Raw genomic sequence first — 15,514 nt, forward strand, 5'->3', positions numbered from 1 at the left:
AGATGTAAGACTAAGAATTCTGGGAAGTTGCATTTTTAAATATTTTGATCACTTTGATGCAGCCAGCGTTGTTAAGATGGTTAAATTAGATTGCATATTACTATTGTAAGTTTTCTGAGGAGCTAGTCATGATCATTTTTTACCACTTACAGATTATATATCAATTCAGAAATACACTTACTGGAGTTGAGTAGGAAGAAGCCAAGCTGTGAGCTTTATTGATAAAGCCTGACTGGAAAACTCTGGCCTCAATCCCCATTGAACTTGTCCCACCCTCTTGCTATAACTTGAGGCTCACCTTGGGAGGGAAATGTTTAATCCAACAGAGGAAAGAATTGTGACTGCCACACCATGTTAAACATAGAGAAGTTGATTCCGAGAGAGTCTGGTTAGCCTCCAGACATGGCCTGCACTCTGACCCAGTTTTGCTTACTGTAGGTAGAGGAATGAAACGTGCTCCAGCTGAGCCCCTCAAAGTCCGGAATAGCCCCAAAAGGGACTGAACCCCACCTAATCTGCAGGGCCCTTCCCCCAGTGTCGTTAGAGGGACAGAGAAGTCAGTCCTCTGGTACTTTTACGCAGAGGTGTAACAATCTCATGTATTGGCTGAAATGGCAGCTCACTCCAGGGTTCTTGCCCAGAGAATCCCATGGACAGAGGGGCCTGGTGGGCTGCCGTCTGTGGGGCTGCAAAGAGTCAGACACAGCTAAGGAATTAACATGCACACAAGCACAACAGTGACAACAAACATCTGTTTCTCCTTCAAGTCTGCAGGTCAGCAGATTGCCTCATTCTCGCGTAAGTCTACAGGTCACACGTCTCACTTGACCACTGAAGGGGCACAGAACTCTGAGGCTTCGCTTCAAACTTGTACACTGATGCTTTTCCACATTCCACTGACCAAGGCAAGTCTCATGGTTAAGCCAAACTTCAGTGGGAAAGGGAAATACACTCCTCCCAAGGAGATGGTAGGGAGAGGTGTGAAAATCGAATGAAAGGCTCTAATAGACCAGGGACTGGCAAACTTGTTCTGTAAAGGGTCAGTTTAGGCTCTGCAGCCAATATGGTCTCCTGCACCTACTCAAGTGAGTCAGTCGTTATGAAAGCTCCTCAGACAGTAAGTAAACGAATGAGCGTGGCTGTGTTCCAGTAACAAAAAGCTGATGTGCTGTATTTGGTCCATGGGTTATAGTTTGCTGACCCTGTAATAGGTACATTTGCTCTTTTGTTCACAAATGTTCAAACCCGTCGCTGGCTCAAAGCAACTGATTCTCTGATACTTAAGGCTCACATTTAAAACATCATTATTTGTTGAATCCATCCACAGTACCTCAAATAGGATGGCCCTCTATTTCACCTCAATCCCGTATTGAAATATAACTGGCTATTTCTTCGAGGTACTCTTCAGGACACCCTACAATGAATTTTTATCTGAAAACGGGAAGGGAGCCCCTTTGGCACATGATGCCTATGAATAGATTGAGAACAGCGAAAATGCTGCATGCTTCTATTTTCGATCACTGTGTAAACATGGATGCTGAATACATTTTTACTACTAGTATGCATTCAAGTTTCTTAGGTTCCTAACCTCCTATATGTTTTATAATTATGGACTGAAAAATTCCTAGCATAATAAAGCAGGTACACACACACACATTTAATTTTTTTTTTTACCTTCTGTTTCATTTCATTGTAAGATTTATCTTAATTTTATTAAACGTGAAAATTCAGGATAGCTGAAATAATGCTACATTGTAATACCTATGTTCTCCACCAGGTGGCACTAGTACTGTGACTTTCTTTTGGCTAAAGACTAATATTCAGCTTCTCTTACTGAAGTTAACATTGGGACTTCTGGCTACAGAAAGACACCAGGAGGAAAGGCACAGCAGCTGTCTTTTGCTGGCATTTCACATGAACTGTTTCATTTAACTCTCGCGCTGTAGTGCACAAAAAGAATTGCAGGGCCAAGGGGCACGCAAATGGCACTGTGATCTAAAGTTTAGATGGTCTCCTTTTGTCCATGGCCGGGGAAGTTCATTTGACTCCATAACAAGCACATCGAAAGGAATGTTTCCTCACCATTTTCTGAGTGGCTCTTACCGTCTACATCCTGTTAGCAACTGAGTGTCCTGAATAAGTCAGTTTTCCTTTACTGGGCTTTGAGTTTCATCGGTGAGTTTGTATTTCCACTTCCCTCAGATGACTCTGACCAATGATGGGAAGCAACCAAAACACAGAGGACATTTTCCTAAACCTTATCTGTATTGTTTATAGAAGAAATTCAAGTACGAATTTTCAAGCATTTGTGAACCAGTTTTCCAACTTACCAGGAGAATTGTCCATTACTCCTTGGGGCATTAACTTTTGGATTAACTTGTAAATAATTTCTCATTTTTAAAAATTCCATGTGTGAAACTGTATTTCAGTTATTTTATTCATTGTAACCATGATAAAAGTTTGTGTTGGAATAACTATGGAAGAAACCTGTCTATTAAACTTCAAATTTTATTAGTTATATTTTCTAAAAACAGATCTTTGGTAATCTTTCCATTATTCATGATTATGGCTTTGAAAGTCAGCAGAATTAATCTATGCTTATTAAAAAAAAAAAAAATCTAGCTGGGAAAGCTACTTAATCTCCATTAGAGCGGACAATCCTGTTCCAATCTGGCAAAAACACTGTAGCCCTAGCAACAAAACTATTAGAAAAGGCCTAGAGAGAAAAATGTCAGCGCTGACCCTCTGATTACACAAGTCAGTTTATGTTACCACTTCACCTATTTTTGTCCTCCTACCATTTAATCTATGTTTATACTAGAGAAACATAATACAGTTTCATTTATTTATCTAGGTCCATTTTCATCTACATTTATCTGCACCATTTTGCTATGCCAGCTTGTTTGCACAAAGGAACTTAACATCAGATCAAAATCTTTATTGTCTTGGAATTTCATCTGTGCTGGAAAAGGCCTCTGAGCATAAGCAGGCTAACCACACTCCGCTTCCATGCAAGGGAAAGATCTCAAACATCTTTAAAAACTAGCTAGATGCGGATATATCAAGTGGATGCCTAGACATGGATATGATTTCTATCTGAATGGCAGTCTCCCTGTCTATGCACAGAAGTTACTGGTTTTAAAGATTAAGTCAGTGATACCAAAATAGTTCATGTCTAAAATACCATTCTTGGATTGCTGTACTCAACCATAATAATCAATGCAGCTTTGTAGAAATCAACTCAAAGGTTCCAGATCTAAGAAAGGAAATTTATAGGCAATGATGGTCTAGCACATGCCCAGCACCAGTGAATGCTTTCCATCTGTTCAGTCCGATTCCTCGTGGGAGACCAGAGGGTGGGGCTCGTGAGGAAGTGAGGGACCGGGGCTGCAGCCTGTGGCCTTGGGAACTGGTGATGGGCACGGGAGGGCCGTGGAGCAAGAAAAGGATGAGGTCGGGGTCTCCAGCGACAAGCCGTCCACAGTAAGCAACAGCTCCAGAGCCTCAGTTCAGGACTGCGAGGAGAGAAATGTGTGGAAAGAGAAGGAGTGGATCCAAAAGGAAGGTTTATAACTGAGGATGCCTAGAGGATAACCATGAAGGAACACTGAGTAGGTAGAAAGGATCCTTCATAGAGTATCTTAAACTCAACCTGTAGACAGGAATGGGATCTGGCATCAAATTAGTACATTATATGCATTATATCTGGAGTAGGAAATGGCAACCCACTCCAGTATTCTTGCCTGGAAAATCCCATGGACAGAGGAGCCTGGTGGGCTATGGTATATGGGGTTGCAAAGAGTCAGACATGACTGAGTACACACACACACACACACAGTCTCAATCCTCACAACAAACTATCCTCATTTTACACCTGTAAAAAGTGAGATCCACGTAGGTTAAGTAATTTGTCCAACTTCAAACATCCAGAATACATTCCCAGACCTGACTCCAAAACCAATATTCTTTCTACTATACCTCACTGCCTCTCAGAGACTAGGGAACAAAGAAGCGCTGCCCTGTTCCAATGTCCATCTCAGCCAAGACTTACCACATGAATCTAACCCCAGGCTGGAGAAGTGAAAACTCACAGCCACAATATTTGACTGTCGAGGTGCATTAACTTTTTCAAAAACTCTTTTTCATAATAAGCTATCACTAAATGTTTATAAACACAGAGCGTCTTGCTATGTAACAGGAGCATTTTCTTCTAGCAACATTTTCTTCTCTCATTCTTTCACTTGTTTTTGTACCAACTGCTGTGTTGGCATTTGGGTTTCTAGTTTACGGCCTTTAACCAGTTTGAGAAACAGACACAGGAAACAGGAAGAGATTGAAGTGTATTTATTACTATATGAATTATGGGGTTCCTATTAATGCTGGGTAGGAGGATGAGGCTTAGACCTAAAGCAGAAATAGGTTTGCTACTACTCCTCCATGAATGAACTGTGAACACTCAGAAAACTTCAGTCTTGCTCACTCAAGCCCAGCTCTACCGTGGGAGTAAGACCTGCATCCTGAATACCGAGGGCGGAACTAGAAAGCATCTTACCTGAACTCCTGTAAGTCTCAGAAAGTGTTCTTCTTCGTTGCTGCGGATGGTGTGAGAGAAAGTGGAGAGAGAAGCCCCGAACATTTCTCCAGTACCAGTTTCCATCATCAGAGTTAGAACAGAAACCTGAAGGTGGGAGTAACATGCATCCCTCCCAATATTTGCCAGGTTTTTAATCTTTCATCATATCACACTGTGTGTTCCACTGGCATCATGCCAGTTATTTTGGTACCCAATACTTCCAGGTATCTATGTGAAAAAAAATATTCATGGTGATGGTGACAAGCATTTTTTTTTTACTTTGGTAATTATGTATTTTAATATGTATTCAGGAAAATACATAACACATTTTAACATACGAGTTAAAGGTTTTTAAGTACACATAACATTTTTTAAAGTATTAGCATGAGTGATAGGCAAATAAAGGAAAATCATGACGGCACCGTGTGTATGAAGGGAGGCTGGGGAGCGATGCCATGAGCCATGTCCTCACGCAGCTCAGACGTAAGCCAGGGCGGCCGTCCCCGAGTGGGGCAGGCTGCGTGCTCACACCATCCCGCGCCCTGCTCTTGCTGCACAAACCTCCCCGCTGCAACTGCTGACGGGCATCTCACTGCCCGCAAAAGACTCTAGCAGCACGTGAGTCAGACAGGATTCCATGCAGCACCATAAACTCGAAATTCACTCCCTGTTCTATTCTTATCACTAATTATGTCCTAACATGCTGTCCAAAATACATCACCAGACTTTATGAAATGAACACAAAGACTGGATCTACAACATAAAGATGCTCCAAGTCCAAACAATAGGAAGCTCTTATTATTTGACTTCCTCAAAACTAACTCCCCCTGCAAATAAAGGACCATAGAAATTAAAGCCCAAATGCCTTCACTCCCAATGTTATGGGCTCAGTCTTGCCAGAGGGTCTTACTTAGTTGTCTAGGTTCCTATATCTGCCGCTGCGTCCTAGGCTGTCTTTCACAAGAATGTAGCTTCTTTAAATCCTAATCTCTAGTTGTGTAATGTGGGTCAACACTGCTATTCTCAGCCAAAGAAGACGACAGATAACTCAGTGGTGCCTGTGTTGGAGACAGTGAGGACTTGAGACGAGTGGGTCTCAGTCCCAGGGCAGGCCAGCCAACTGCGCCAGAGTCAAGTCCACAGTCTGGGAATCTGTACTCACTGACCGGAAACTGCGTCCATGTTTAATATATGTGTGTATTTCTTGTTTGTGCTCTTCCTTGTTTTGTGTGGGTGGTGCTCGTGGGATCTCCCCATATATGCTGCCTACTTTCTCTCAGGGTGACATGTGAGACATTATTGCCTTCTTAGAAAATTTAGATATTCTAGTTCCTTGTCTCATGCAAGACTGTGGTCTAGAGAAAACCTCTACTCCCAAATTCTTCCAACTGTATTCTTTCTAGGGGTGAAATACACTTTTCTCCATGAAAATATGAGGAGTGGGGTAGAGACCATCACCCCACTTCCTTAGCACTATGTTTTTTAAGTTAATAATATACACTGCTGTGTTTATTCTGATTGTGATTGTCGTCACTCTTCCATAAACTTTCCCTTCCTACCTAGGTGGGTTAAGCTGGACCCAGATAGGAAGTAGGTGACCAGAGTCAAAATTAAAACACCAGGATCTCAGTAAGACCAGAGGGGCAGGATTACTCTTGTACAGTGTTGGTGGGAATGTAAACTGCTTCACCCACCGTGAAAAACAGTTTGAAGCTTTCTTTAAATGAAGAATGAAGGGGATCAAGTGTATGGTGATGGCCGGTTACTAGACTTACTGATTACTTTGTACTGTACACCAATATTGATTTATAATATTGTCTACCTGAAGTCTGTATAAATATGATATACTAATTTTACCTCAATTTTTTTAAAAATTAAGAAAAAGGAGCAGAAGGATACAAAAGTTTAGCAAGACTTTAAGGAGATTCTAGATATCACAGATTAAATTCAAAAGTTAGTATTCCAAAAGGTGGGCCATTGAGAAGATAAAACACAAGCATAAGCCAAAAAAGAAAAAAAAGAAAAGCCTAAACCTAAACTTCAGGGCAGAAACGTTGCTGCTTCCCTCCGTCCTGTCTCGGCAGGCTCTGACTGACCGAGTGTGAGGAGAAAGACTGCAGCTGTGGAAGAAAGCAGTGCCGGGAGGTGCCGCTGCAGAAAGGTCTTGCTTTTTGCTTTTTCACTTTTAATGCGTAAAATTAATACATATGCAAGTTTTTCTTTTAAAAATCAAACAGTCCAGAGTGGTGCTGAATGAAAAGTTCTCTACCTGACCTCACTCTCCCACTCCCCATATCTAATTCAGCTCCACACTTTTAAACATTTTTTTTTATTTTGCTGCTAGTTATTACCACACCTCTGAAACTTACGTTAGTTCTTCCACCTCTTGTTCATCAACTTTAGACAGTTATCTACTGAGAGATGATAAATTTAGTTCATATTTCTTTATCCATTGCTAAGTTTTTCCAGTTCCAGTATTTCGGTTCTTCTGGTGGTTACCTATAATTCTAAAGCCTATGCTTAGTCTCCATATTTTGTTACATCAATTTTAGATAGCATGTCTTGACAAAGTGAGAAAAATTTGTGTCTGACATAACCTTCCACATGTGTCTGCTGCCTTTAACATTCAAACTTCCTTTTTCTTACATGATCAATGTCAATATTAGATTCTCTTTAATAGTTATTATTGTCTTCCAAGTTTTATTTATATGCTGATTCTACAAACTGAAATAGCATTTACATTACTGCAATTATGAATTACTACTTACTGAAATATTGAATCGCTTTATTTATTGAGAAAAATAAGGTAATCTATATAAGATGGCAAGATGAATATTCCAAGTGTCAAGGTCAAATCAGATTCCTTAAACTCAATCTTCAAGACTTTCAAATAAATTATTCATTTAGGCAATGATACTATGACCAACCTAGACAGCATATTAAAAAGAAGACATTACTCTGCCAAAAAAGATCTGTCTAGACAAAGCTATGGTTTTTCCAGTAGTCATGTATAGATGTAAGAGTTGGACCATAAAGAAAGGTGAGTGCTAAAGAATTGATGCTTTTGAACTGTGGTGTTGGAGAAGACTCTTGAGAGTCCCTTGGACTGCAAGGAGATCCAACCAGTCCATCCTAAAGGAAATCAGTCCTGGATATTCATTGGAAGGACTGATGCTGAAGCTGAAACTCCAATACTTTGGCCACCTGATTTGAAGAACTGACTCATTTGAAAAGACTCTGATGCTGGGAAAGATTGAGGGCAGGAGGAGAAGGGGATGACAGAGGATGAGATAGTTGGATGGCATCACGGACTTGATGGATATGAGTTTGAGCAAGTTCTGGGAGCTGGTGAAGGACAGGGAAGCCTGGCGTGCTGCAGTTCATGGGGTCACAAAGAGTTGGACACTACTAAGCAACTGAACTGAACTGACCTTTAATTTCTAAGAAATCTTCCTTCTCTGATTATTCTTGTTTCCTAACCACTTATTTTTTGGGTCCTTGACCTGCAGATGTTAAGTTTGGGAGGGCATGGAGTTTAATCACTTTTTTTTCAGTTCTCTTAATTAAAAAAGAGGCTCCTGTTTTCTTCAGGAGTCAATTTAAATCTGTTCCACCTGGACCATCATCTTGTTTTTTGCTGTTGGTTTCTTCTAAATTTTATGGTTTTTTCATACACATGCATGATGAAAAAGATTAATACTGGTTGCATAACTTTCAACTGTGCTATCAGATCTCTCCTGTGAATGAAAAGATGGATGGCAGGGTTTATGTACATATAAGCTAGTACAATAGGCCCTAGGTGTCTACAGGTTTCACATCCACGGATTCAACCAACCTAAGATAAAAAAGTGTTCCCCTCAAAATTCCAGAAAATTCCACAAAGCAATATTTAAATTGGCTGTGCACTGGCAACTATGTAAATAGCATTTACATTATATTTACCTTGCACCTATAGATTATAAGTAACCTATAGATGATATAAAGCATACAGAAGGATGTGCACAGGTTATATGCAAATACTATACCATTTTACACAAGGCACTTTAATATCCATGTGTTGCAGTATCCACAGGACATCCTGGGTAGAATTAACCCCTCATAGATACTGAGGTATGACTGTATTTTTTAAAGGTATGTTTAAATATTTAGTTCACTGTGTATTTTTTTTGAAATTTGAAATACATTTTAATGTATATTTTTAAAATTTGACTTTTAAAAATGATACATGATATATCAATTATTTTATTTCATTTTTTGTATGCCAGGATTCACTGACTGTTTAGAAATCTGCCTTCAACCAAGGGCCTGAAGGTTAAACATAGTTTCCAGGTATGGTCAGCAGAGGGCAGCAAAGGGTAGTGGAACAAATGCTCCCTGCCAAGGATTCGCTTCCCTCTTTGTGAAGGAAGAAATCAATTATCAGGCAGCAGAAGGCCCAGAGTACCAGAATCAGGAGAGAAGTTACTCACAGGGACAGTGACCCAGAATGGGGATCGGTTGGAGAGGCAGTGGAAAGGTTCACCCACAATTCACTCTGGTATCTGTCATTAGAGACGTGAACAACTGGACATCAGGAGGTGACTCATCAATTAGAACACTTTCAAATCCTGCCTGCTCTTCCCAGTCTGTCTACAGCCCAAGTATGGGTCCTTAGAGTGACAGGGGCGTGCTGTCCACCCGGGGAGATGATGCAGTGGCACCTTAGAGTGACGGGGGCGTGCTGTCCACCCGGGGAGATGACGCAGTGGGTCCTTAGAGTGACAGGGGCGTGCTGTCCACCCGGGGAGATGATGCAGTGGCACCTTAGAGTGACGGGGGCGTGCTGTCCACCCGGGGAGATGACGCAGTGGGTCCTTAGAGTGACGGGGGTGTGCTGTCCACCCGGGGAGATGACGCAGTGGGTCCTTAGGGTGACAGGGGCGTGCTGTCCACCCAGGGAGATGACGCAGTGGGTCCTTAGAGGGACAGGGGCGTGCTGTCCACCCGGGGAGATGACGCAGTGGGTCCTTAGAGGGACAGGGGCGTGCTGTCCACCCGGGGAGATGACACAGTGGGTCCTTAGAGTGACAGGGGTGTGCTGTCCACCCGGGGAGATGACGCAGTGGGTCCTTAGGGTGACAGGGGCGTGCTGTCCACCTGAGGAGATGACACAGTGGGTCCTTAGGGTGACAGGGGCGTGCTGTCCACCTGGGGAGATGATGCAGTGGGTCCTTAGAGTGACAGGAGCATGCTGTCCACCTGGGGAGATGATACAAGCTTCCTGTCTGAGCGCTGGCTAAGGGTTCCACAACCTGCCACTTTGAGAAGAGTGTGTGTGCCTGTGTATGTGTGTTAGTCACTCAGTCACGTCTGACTCTTCGCAACCCCATGGACTTGGGGTTGCAAGCCATGAAGCTTGCCGGGCCCCTGTGTCCATGGAATTCTCCAGGCAAGAATACTGGAGAGGGTTGCCATTTCCTTTTCCAGGGGATCTTCCCAACCCAGGGATTGAACCAGGGTCTCCTGCATTGCAGGTGAATTCTTTACTGCCTGAGTACAATGCTGACAGTTAATGAAAACAGTCAGATACATTCCAATTAAATAATCTGGGAACCAACCTAAATGTGAGGTGGCTTAGATATACTTCCTTCCTCCAGAGGGCAAACGTTGTTTAGTTGTGGAAACACCATATGATTTTTAAATTAGATAAATGTGCCTCTATGAATTGTTAGATATACGACTCTCAGTTACTTAACTTTACTGAGCCTCAGTTTCTCTGTCTGTAAAACTATAAATAATGATTCTTACCTCACAAATCTGCTACAAAGAAACCAGACGACATACATAAACTGCCTGAGAGAGAGCATGGCAACTTACAGTTCATCAGTCAACACTAGAACCTGTTCCATCTCCCCGTCTTTGTCATGGAGGAACATCCATGAGAGTGTGTTTTGTTTTTCAATGCAAAGTTTCACAGTCTCCTAAGAGCATAACTAACATTAACTGAGGGATTACTGTGCTGGGAACCACAGTGAGTTTTCCAAAGTATTATCTAATTTTAGTAACAAGCCTATTAGGTAGGTACTTTTATTATTATCTTTTTTACAAATGAGGACACTGTAAACTGGTTTTCCTTGTCTTCTCATGTATGTAGTAAAGAACAAGGAGGGAGTCAAACTAGGTAATTGGGATCCAAAACTCACATTCTTGACAATACACCATCCATTTTCCACTACAGACATTTAATCAAAAATTTAAAAATCTAAGGGAAAAATCAGAATTAAGAAAATAGTCTTGTCTTTGCAATGTGTTTAAATGGTGGTACTACTGGCATGGGATCGTCTCTTCTATTTTATATTTAGGGCAAAAGTTCAATGTTCAGTGAAATAAATTAAAACACCTTGCCACTGTTATTCTATTTAGTTCTTTCAAAAATTAAAACAACTAGTAATGGTATTTTGTAAAAATTAAGCTTTAAAGTTAACTACTACATGACTAAGGAAAGCTCCCTTAATCTTTCTGGGAAAAAAGTTTCTCTCTTTTGCCTCACTCCAAGGGAACAATGATAAAAGAACACTTCTTTCTCAATGGATACCTAAAACACAATCACAATCCTGGTTACATGCAAGAATCATACAAAAAGCTTTTCAAAAATACAGGTTCTTTGGATCTGGTGGCTCAGAACCTCTGGAGGAGGATAGCCTGAAAAGTCTGAAGCATATCAAAACTGATTACCAGTGAATAGATTCCAGAAGGGGAGAAGTTTTCCTGGCTCTAAGCGCTCCAAAAGAGAAAGACAGAGAATGGAGATAATCTGGGAATTGGGGAAAGTGCAGAGATATGTCTGTCTACACTTCTTGCCTGAAATAGATCCTGCAGACCCTTGATGAGAGGCCAGGAAGTGTTGCCCAGTAAGCCTCTATGGTTCTAAATACAGTCGAGCATGTCCAGTGGCACCGTCCCTTTAAAAGTAGTAAGCGGTCTCTGGAGGCCGCTGTCTACTTGCGGTCCGTGCTTGGGCTTCCCAGGTGGTGCTAGTGGTAAAGAACCCACCTGCCACGCTAGTTTGGCTTTAAGATCACAGGCCTTAACAAGGTCAGAAAACACTAAGAAGACCTTTCCTGCTGGCCTCCACCTACCTTTTCAGACTTACTGCACCTTCTTATACCTCTTGTTTGTGTCTCCAACCCAGTAAACTCTTTCAGGTCTCCGAAATTTCATAGATTCAAGTTCTACCCTTTGGCACAAAATATAAAACACCCTCTCCCCAAACACTGTTTTCTTCCTCTTCTTTTTCCCCTTCTCATTCTCCCTCTCTCTTTCTCCTCCCTCCTGTCTCCATCCCTCGTTCTCTTTCTCCCTCCCCCGCCTCACCAATTGTCTAATTCCAAATTATCTTTAAAAGCTCATTTCAAATGAGTCCTTCAAAGAAGCCTTCCTTGCCTGCCCTCCCCACAAAGGCAGGAGTCCGGTCTCAGTGGTAATTGATCATCTCAGTCTGTAAATTTTCTTTGTAGTACCTACCAGAGTCTGGCATTAAGACTTACTGGTGACACTGTTTAATTTCTGTCTCCTCCACTTAAATCTAGAGTTGAGTCAGAATCCCTTTTGCTCCCTCTGCCCAGACCTAACCAAATGCCTTTCCTTTAGTGCCAGGTTCAAACACCGTTGAACAAATGAAGTGAAAGACAGACTACTTTGGATGATCCTTTTCCCCTACATTCATGGCAGAAAGCCATCTCACTGATTTATTCAATAAAATGTTTTGAATTCTTCCCATGTGCCAATGCCTGTGAGAATTAAATGATAAATCAAAAATAGACTAATTCCTTGAAGTCCTTAAGAGTCTGCATGCATCCTCAATCACTTCAGTCATGTGTGACTCTTTGTGACCCTATGGACTGTAGCCTGCCAGGCTCCTATTGTCCATGGGATTCTCCAGACAAGAATACTGGAGTGGGTTGCCATGCCCTTCTCCAGGGGAATCGTCCCAACCCAGGAACTGAACCCATATCTCCCGTGTCTTCTGCAGGTGGATTCTTTACCCACTTTGCCACCTTGGAAGCCTCTGTAAGAGTCTAGTGGGGAATATAAAATATGCATTCAGATAACTATCATAAGAACCTACAAGAGAAACCACAAACTTCCATATGGTCAAATTTCAGTTCTCCACCATTGTCAAAGAAAAGAGACCGTCCCCAGGAAAAGAGGTTAGGGGCCTCGCTGCCCAGAAGCTGTGTGACCCCTGGGTCGGTTGGAGCTGATCCTTCATTATTACTATACCAGGCTTCTTGGCCTCACAGTTACCCAAACTAACTGAGTGGCAGCCTCCTCAACTGTACAATGGTCAATTTTCTAGTGGAAAGAGAATACCGTCTTTACATAAAATGCTTTTAGCAGAAGACTACAGGTTCCAGAACACTGAAGAAGACACACAGAAGGCAAATCAGCACAGGAAAAGATGCTCAGCATCATTAACTATTAGGGAAATGCAAAATAAATCCACCATGAGATGGCACGACACAGCTATCAGAATGCCTAAAAGTGACACCACCAAACACTTATGTGGGGAAACTGAATCACTCATACAGTGCTGGGGAGAACACGAAATGGTACAGCCACTCTGGAAAACAATTTGGCATTTTCTTTAAAAACAAAAGATACCATTGCTGCTGTTGTTTGCTCTTTGTGTCCTCGTAGACTGTAGACCATCAGGCTCCTCTGTCCTTGGGATTCTCCAGGGAAGAACAGTGGAGTGGGTTGCCTTGTCCTTCTCCAGAGGATCTTGCTCACCCAAGAATCAATCCCTCATCTCCTGAATTTGCAGACAGATTCTTTACCCCTGAGTCATCAGGGAAGACCTATAACTACCATACAATTGGGCATTTACACTCCTAGGCCTTTAACCTAGAGAAATGGATACTTCCATTGACACCAAAAAAAAAACGTGTACACAAATGTTTGCTGCAGCTTTATTTGTAACAGCCCAAAACTGAAGACAGCACAGGTGTTCCACAATATGGTTAAACAAAAAGTGATACATCATTCTCATGGACTGCTACTAAGAGTTACAAAGAAATGAACTATTAACACCTGCAAAAGTCTAGATGAATCTCCAATTATGCTGAGCAGGGAGCAAAACTGGAGCAAATCCCAAAATGTTACATCCTGTATGATCCCATCGATATAACCTTCTTGAAATGGCAAGATTAAAGGAGAAAAATTAGTGGTTGCAGGGATTAAAGAGGTGGCAGAAGTGGAGGGGAGTCTGTGTGGCTATCATTGAGGTGATGGAAATGTGCTGTATCTGGACAGTTTCAATGTTAATATCCTAGTTATATTGTGCTATATTGTGCTATAGCTTAGAGAGATACTACCATCACGGGAAACTGGGTAAAAGGTTATAGACTCTGTGTTATTTCTTGTCACTGCATGTGAATCTGCAGTTATTTCAAAATAAAAATATTAATTAAAAAAAAATCAAAGCATCAGTCGCTCAATTGTGTCCGACTCTTTGTGACTACCTGGAGCCTGTAGCTCTCCAGGCTCCTCTGTCCATGGGATTCTCCAGGCAAGAGTACTGGAGTGGGTTGCCATTCCCTTCTCCAAAAACATCAAAAGACAGAGCTAAAGTCAGGGGAACAGATATGGAACCTTGTCAGCTATGGCATGAGCCTCAGAACGGTGACATCATAATGGCCTACTGGCCATCACCTGGACTACTCCTCCTCAGGCTTCATGGGTCTGTTCACAGTACTCTGCCAAGTGCTGTAGACATACTCAGCTTTCAGTGCCGAGAATTGGAGAAAAAAAGGATTTTCAGGGCAATCAAAAAGCACTCTGAGCTTTTTGGTTGTCATTCAAGGTTTCACCACATCAGGTAATCCTTTAATATACTATTTTTTATCATCAAAACAAATTGGTGGTCACACGACGAATTTTATTTTGTTTCTTCTAAGACATATGAACTAATTTTTCACTTCAGCACAGGTTTCATGAAAAGCTACTGGTGTTCCTAAGATTCATACTGCAGAACATGAGTGAGCAGCTTTATATTCTCATGGTGGGGCAGGATGTAGGGGGAAATTTTCTTGACTTCAAGACTAAAATTTTCTATAGATCTATGAAAATATCTGCTCTGTTTATCAAAGAGTCTTTATGTTCAGTACAATTTAGTTGTTTTGATCAGGCAGTTCTGTTAGACCTTAGTCATAGCTCAGTCAAGTAATAACTAGGCACTGCCTAGTATTTATAAACTTTTTTGATGTTTCCAGTATTATTTAGCTGATCTTAGAGAATTTTCCCCAAAATTTGAATATTGATTTAGATATGATTGAAGTCAATTTTCCAGAATCCTCGGTTATCTAAAATTTTAGGCTAACATGAAACCAAATTGTAATGACTTCTTGGCAAATCTCCACATCGTTTTATCTATAATAGGCCACACATTATCCTATTTTGTGTGGTTTTTAACTATTCTCTGTTTTTGCCTTCCTGTAATCCTCTCTACCTTTGGCCTTCTGGTTCTCCTCTTCCTAACAGTTCAAGACCAGCTCTGCTCCTTTCTCTATTTCACTGCCTCTAAGAGTCCACAGGCCCAAGGGCTTTGTCCTTGAAACTGTTGTCTGTCCACATCAACTCCCTGAGTGACCTCATTTTTCTCGGTAGCTTTCTATAGCTTGCTGATTCCTAGATTTGAGCTGTGAAGCTCTGTTTGGGAGACTGAGGCTTATTTTTAGAGTTGTGTCAACCTTGACATTTAACATAAACCCCATCGTATATCTGACCAGTGACTAGCTGTTCTGTGGTGTTTGATGTTTTTCAGGAGAAGCCCTTCTGTTGAGGTGGACACCAACAGCGAGAATACTTCATCATCTGAGGAAGCTAATGGTACCCTGCTGATCCACAGCCCCATAGAACTCAAAAGCGGCTAGAGAAGCAGAAGCGGTACCTCTCCTTATT

Source organism: Cervus elaphus, chromosome 17 (assembly GCF_910594005.1).
Source record: "Cervus elaphus chromosome 17, mCerEla1.1, whole genome shotgun sequence".
NCBI lineage: Eukaryota > Metazoa > Chordata > Mammalia > Artiodactyla > Cervidae > Cervus > Cervus elaphus.